Source organism: Piliocolobus tephrosceles, chromosome 12, assembly GCF_002776525.5.
Source record: "Piliocolobus tephrosceles isolate RC106 chromosome 12, ASM277652v3, whole genome shotgun sequence".
In the NCBI taxonomy this organism is placed as follows: domain Eukaryota; kingdom Metazoa; phylum Chordata; class Mammalia; order Primates; family Cercopithecidae; genus Piliocolobus; species Piliocolobus tephrosceles.
In genome coordinates, this window is record NC_045445.1 from 3,493,693 (window position 1) to 3,500,793 (window position 7,101).

The 7,101-nt window shown below is 43.4% G+C and overlaps 1 pseudogene; it reads left to right on the plus strand.

The window, feature by feature from the left end:
* The first annotated feature begins 5,074 nt into the window (after positions 1-5,074).
* On the plus strand, positions 5,075-6,632 carry LOC111536015 (annotated as a pseudogene).
* The last annotated feature ends 469 nt before the right edge of the window (positions 6,633-7,101 follow it).

Sequence of the window (7,101 nt, forward strand, 5' to 3'; positions counted from 1 at the left end):
AGCTGGAAAAATCAATTACAAATTAGGAAACTCAGTCATACATGAGTTTGAGAACACCCTTCAGAGAACTTCCAGGAGGGAAAGAAGATCTCTTTCATTCCAAGGGCATCAAAGTTTGGAAGCCAGCAAGAGTTCATTGTAAAGTCTGCTGACCATAGGTCCAGAGCAAGGTTTCTCAAATGGAGGTGGGGGATGACTTTGTACCCAAGGGGACATCTGTCAATGTCTGGAGACATACTTGGTTGTTACAACTTGGGAGATGTGCTACTGGCTTCGAAGTAGGTAGAGGCCAGGGACACTATTAAACATCCTTCAATTCATGGGGCAGTTGCCACCACATAAAAAATGTACCTGACTCAAAACATCAATAGTGCCAAGGTCAAGAAACCATGTCCCAGAGAGATAATCATTTATTCAGCAAGTATTTAGTGTAAGCAACTTATTGTGAATCCCAGTTTGTTACTGACTGACAGGGTATACTGGGCAACTCTCTAAGCCCAATTTTTCACATCTGAAAGGTGAGGGAGACAATAATCATGGCTATTTTACGGCGTGAGTGTTCAGTAAGTGGTGGCTGCTCTCTTGCCTCTGAGTTATGCTGCCTACGAGGTCCATGACTTTGGGCAAGTTATTTAAACTTTCTGAGACTCCATTTCTTTATTTGTAAAACAGAGCTGTATAAAGTACTGTGGGGGCTCATAAGAGACTTGAAAATAGTCAGGTTTCTGTCATTCTGAGATGAAGTGGGAAAGTGCCAAGATGAGATAAATTACCCTTGTGGTGACTGCTGGCTTGGCAGAAGATGAAGTTGTTCTTCTCCAGCTTTGATTTCACTCCCACCCACTTCTGGCTTTCTCTATTCTGTAGTGGTCTGGTGGTAGATGAGTGTGCCAAGGAGCAGATATGCCAATGTCCTTGCAGTTGAGATGTCACATCAAACAGGAACTTATGAGAAGGGCATGAAAAGTCACTTGTACCTACAAATATCTGTCTAAAATAGGAGACTGCTTCCTGAAAGGATAACTGATCCTAAAGCACTGCATGGGATCAAGGTGACAACCAATTCCAATCAACAAATACTATGATATCTCTATTCTGTACTACCCACCAGGCTAATCAGTGAAGATGTAAAGGGAAACAGAAGGAGAGGGAATTAGAGAGAATTCACATTGAGCTCCTAGTCTGCCCCAGATGCTGGGAGAGGGGCTATGGTATCCCATTTTATCTTCACAATATCCTATGACATTTGTCAGGTTTCTCCAGAGAAACAGAACCAATAGGAGAGAGAGAGAGAGGGAGGAGATTGTGTGTGTGTGTGTGTGTGTGTGTGTGTGTGTGTGTGTGTATGTGAAGAGATAGAGAGAGGGAGAGATTATAAGGAATTGATTCACATGTTTCCTAGTGGAGAAATCCCAAAATCTGCAGTCAGCAAGCTGGAAATCCAGGAGAGCTGTTGTATAGTACCAGTCCAAAGGCCAACAGACTTGACACCCAAGAAGAATCAATGTTTCAGTCCAAGTCTGAAGGTCAGAAAAGACCAATGTCCCAATTCGGCAATCAAGCAGAAAGAGCTCCCTCTTGCTCAGCCTTTTTGTTCTATCCAGGCCTCCAACTGATTGGATGAGGTCCACCCATATTAGGGAGCACAATTGGCTTTACTCAGTCTGTCAAGTCATGCAGTTTTTAAAAATTAACAAATACTAATTGTACATATTCTTGGGGTACAGTGATGTCTCAATACATATAATATATAGTAATCAGATCAGGGTAATTTTGTATCCTTTAACAAATCTCTGTATATCTCTCCCTTCCCCCTACCCTTCCCAGCCTCCATTTGTTGGGTGTAGTGACATGCACCTGTAGTCCCAGCTACTCAGGAGGCTGAGGTAGGAGGACTGCTCGAGTCAGGAGTTCTGGTCCAATCTGGGCAACATAGCAAGACTCCCACCTGTTTTTAAAAAAATACAGATTAAAAACACTCTGATAGATACACCCAGAAATAATATTTGCCCAGACCAAATGTCTGGGCACCCCCACCCTACTCCATGGCCAAGTCAAGGTAACACATAATATTAACCAGCATAATATTCCTACGAAGTAGGAATTATTGCATGTATCACTCTACTAGACCCTACCCCTATAGCTTAGAGCCTGTTGGAATTACACAAATTAAAAAATCCTAAGCCAATCACCTGTTCTGCCTTCCCTTTCAGGGCCTTCCATGAGCTGTTCTTTATTTGTCTAACCTCAGCCCGCAATATACACCTATATTTTGAAAACAGGGGAAGCACGACTTATGAGAAGGGAGGCCCTGACTAGACACAGTGTCTGCTTTGAACCATTACCAGCTGAAGTGTCCAGTGTTCTTAATCATGGCATTGCCCCTCTCACTTTCAGAAGAGAGAAGGAAATCCAAATAACACTGCACACTAGTGCTGGGCTCTACAGCTTATGATGTCATTTGCATATGCCATCATTCTGTGAGTTGCAACAATCAGTAGGCATTATTATCTTCATTTCAGAGATGAGCAGCCTGAAGCCCAAAAAGGACAGTGACTTGCTCAAAGTCACACAACTAAGAAATGATGGAGCCAGGACCCTCTTTTCAATGATTTTGGCCAATATCCTTTATTCCCTTGCTCCACTGTCACACTCTACTTCATCTCATCCCCAAAATGGCCACACCTGGGCTGACTTCACTGTTGCGTTTCTCACTCCTACAGCAGCATCATGGAGTGCTACTAGAAAAACTCACCTGGCCATGCAGGTCTTCCCACTAAAGATTTGACCCATTTGCTCCCAGGCACCTTCTCAAGACCACCATCTATCAATTATGGTCTCATTTTCTTGTCTGGCTTTTTCTCCTTAGCATCCAAACCTGCTAATCAACCCACATACTCCGCTTAAAAAAAAAACCCTTTTCTGAATCCTGTATCTCACTCTAGGTACTGTCATATCTCTTTCCCTTCTCAACAAAGTTTATTGAGAAAAATCATTACTGGTCATTGCCTCCTTTCCCTCACTTCCCGTTCATGGTTTAATCAATTGCAATTTTGGGTACAACCTCCATATTTATCCTTGAAACTGTTCTTAAGCCAAATTCAGTGGGAATGGGCACATGTCAATTATCATCTTATTGGTCCTGACAGCAACGTTTAGTCAGGTTAACCTTCAATCTTGAAAGTCTCTCTTTGGCCTTTGCTTCCGGGACTCAACTCTTGCCTCATTTTCCTTCTGCTTCTCTTGTGGTTTCTTTTTAGTCTCTTGCTCAGACTTGTCCTCTGTCTACTCCAACAAAATATGTAGCTATCCAGCTGTGAAGCAGTCTTGAGCAGTAGAGAGTTCCCCATCACCAGGAGAGTTCAGTCAGAGGTTACATAAGTATCTGTGTAGAGACATCATAGAAGAAATTCCTACACCAAGTGTTAACTTCAATTAAATGAACTTTAAGTTCTTTCCAACCCTAAAATTGTATAAGTCTACATATGCTGAGTGCCAAGTAAGAGGTCTGGTGAAAGAAATGCTATCAGAATTCAAAGGTGGGGGGAAAAATTTTTTTAAAAATAAGTTATCCCATTTAAATTTGTTAAATTTGTTTGAATAACACTATGGCCATAAAAGATCACCCAGTAATAGGACAATGGCTGCTATTCATTTTTCTTTTTTTTTTTTTGTTGAGACGGAGTCTAGCTCTATCACCCAAGCTGGAGTGCAGTGGCCGGATCTCAGCTCACTGCAAGCTCCGCCTCCCGGGTTCCCGCCATTCTCCTGCCTCAGCCTCCTGAGTAGCTGGGACTACAGGCACCCGCCACCTCGCCCGGCTAGATTTTTGTATTTTTTTTTAGTAGAGACGGGGTTTCACCGTGTTAGCCAGGATGGTCTCGATCTCCTGACCTCGTGATCCGCCTGTCTCGGCCTCCCAAAGTGCTGGGATTACAGGCTTGAGCCACCGCGCCCGGCCTGCTATTCATTTTTCTAACCCAAGGACTTATTTGTCTTTGATGTTGAGATATCACTACTCGAATCTGGGCCTACCTGAAGGGTAAGAGGGCAGAAATGGAGAGAATCTTCCACTCTTTAACCTGTATCCTCATTCTCAAACCTTTCTGACACTCGGGTCTTTCTCATCACCTCCACCACCACACAAAATCTTTTATGGATTGCAAAATCTGTAAACCATGAAAGAATTACAAGTGCCCTCTAGAGCTTTGGTGTCCATCTCTGGAAAACTGCTGTAGCTTAAGTTTTTATCTCCTATCTTTCAAGAATAGATTTCTCTTTGGTGTCAGACTGCTTTTCTGATGTTATTCAGAGATTTGGCTATAATTTATATTCAGAATTTGGGTCATATTCCTGCTTCAGTTACCTTAATAATAGAATTGCCGTTTAAAAATTGTAATCATATTTCTAGAATTAAAATTACAAGTTGATTTTACATCCCTGAATTCTGAACTCTGGCACCTTGAACTGCTAAGGCTATCATTTTCTAACATTATTTTCAGTAGTCATAGCTGTGGGGTTTGTGGGTCATCCTTTTACTATAAAGCAACAAAATCACAGTCTTACAGCTGGAAGTTTTAGAGTAAATTATTATCTGTATTCTGGATGCTCTTAGAGACATTTCAGTGTCTTTAAATAATTGTCTTTGGGTGTATCATCCAGTTTCCATTATTGTCATCTGTGGGAGGGTTTACATGACTACTTCACCCTTTTGACATTACCATTCCTAGGTCATTTAGGGCTGACGAAACAGAGACCTACATGGCTCTCAATTAAAAGCACAAGAGTGGGGAGAGGCGCTGCCGCCACCGCGGCCAAGGCCAAGCCAAGCGAGCGCAGTCGGGTGGGTGGGCTAGAAGAAGCGGCGGGACCGAGCTGGGGGGCAGCAGGGAGAGAGCGCCCACCACCTTCCCTTCCCTCCTCGATGTGATCGGGGGCGTCCGGGCCTCCGCCTCCGCAGCCGCCGGAGGAGGGAGAGCCGGGGGGCGTCGCTTCGGAGTTGGGGCCCAGCAGTCCTCAAGGAGAGGGCCTAAGACCGCGGCAGTTGCTAGCTGAGTTAAACCCTTCCTCAGTAATGGCCGTGGCCTTACCCAGGACCCTGGGGGAGTTGCAGCTGTATAGAATATTACAAAAAGCCAATCTGCTTTCTTATGTTGATGCCTTTATCCAACAAGGTGATGATGACGTCCAGCAACTCTGTGAAGCAGGAAAAGTGGAGTTTTTGGAAATCATGGCACTGTGGGCATGGTTAGCAAGCCCCTTCATGTTAGAAGGCTGCAGAAGGCTTTGAGAGACTGGGTCACAAACCCTGGACTTTTCAATCACTTGCTGACTTCCCTTCCTGTCAGTAGCATACCCATCTATAAACTGCCAGAGGGATCACCGACATGGCTGCGAATATCCTGCGGTAGTTATGAAAGGAGTTTAGCAATGCCTGGGAACCTCAATTTAAAATCCCCAATTTTACCACCCAATGTTTTCACCACCCAATTTCCCCAATTTTGCCACCACCTGTGTGCAGAGCTTGGAACAGGGGAAGTCAGATGTGGTCAGGAGCCTAGCACTGCAGGATGCTGGTAAAACCAGACTCTGGCAAGGCCACCATGCCACCAAGAGCGAGCACAGCCTCTCCCCAGCAGACCTGGGCTCCCACACGTCCCCAAAGGAGAGCAGCGAGGCACTGGATGCTGCTGCTGTGCTCTCAGTGGCCGAGCGTGTGGAGCGGATGGTCCCCACACTGTCGAAGAGTGACTTGAACGAAATGAAAGAGCCGCTAAAAAACAACAGAAGTTGGCCAAAATGATTGGTCACGTCTTTAAGATGAACGATAATGATCCACACAAAGAGGAGGAAATTTGGAAATACAGTGAGTATATGGCAGATTTGACTCAAAGAGGAAGGATGGAAAACATCTCATGCTTCATGAGCTCACTGTTAATGAAGTGGCTGCTCAACCCTGTGTGAAGGATAATGCTCTGCTGACAAGAAGAGATGAGCTTTTTGCCTTGGCTAGGCAGATTTCTCAAGAAGTCACCTATAAATATACTTACAGAACCACCAAGTCAAAATGTGGAGAAAGAGATGAATTATCCTTGTAGAGGATTAAAGTGGAGGATGGGTTTCCAGATTTCCAGGATTCTGTGCAAATGCTCTTCCAGCAGGCTAGAGCTAAGAGTGAAGAACTCACAGCTCTTAGTTCACAGCAGCCTGAAATGGTGATGGCAAAGCAGATGGAGTTCCTTTGCAACCAAGCTGGCTGTGAGAGATTGCAGCATGCCAAGAGGAGACTGTCTGCAGGGCTTTACAGGCAGAGCTCAGAAGAACACAGTCCTAATGATTTGACTTCTGATAACTCAGATGGACAAGGAGAAAGACCTTTGAATCTCCAAATACCTAATTTACAGAACAGACAACCCCATCATATTGTGGTGGATGGGGAGCTGAGCAGACTTTATCCCAGTGAGGCAAAGTCCCACTCATCAGAGAGCCTTGGGATTTTAAAAGACTACCCTAACTCAACTTTTACCTTAGAAAAGAAAGTCATCAAAACAGACCCTGAAGATTCAAGATACCGTTCTCTGGAAATGGAATCAGATTTAAGGATAATACTCCTTCACAGAAATAAGCCTTAATAACCAGTGTTGCCTCATTCAGCTCAAACAGATTTCATAGCCAATGTAAAAGGACTGGTACAGTAGCCTGCAGAAACCAGGAAGATAAAACAACAGCCACAAAAGAGAAAATCAAAAGAGTGTTGCAATCTATAACAATAACATTGATTCATTCACATTCTTGTGTTGAGTCATTCTATATGGAAAGGCTTACAAATCAATATTGTAAGCATTCATTATTTAAGAATGTGCAATGTATTTGTGTAATTTATAGAAGTGAAATCTAGATGTTCAGTCCTGTTTGGTTCAATAGATGTGGATACAGTTTATTTTACTTGAAATTTTGTTGTCTACTTTGTGTGTTTAATGTAAATATATGTCAGAGTTTAGGATCTTTGCCTGCAGTTGTGAAAAAGAAAGCTTAAGTGATGTAGTTGTTGGCAAGATTGCAATGATTATGGAAAAATAGAAAGCAAATACTCAATTTAAG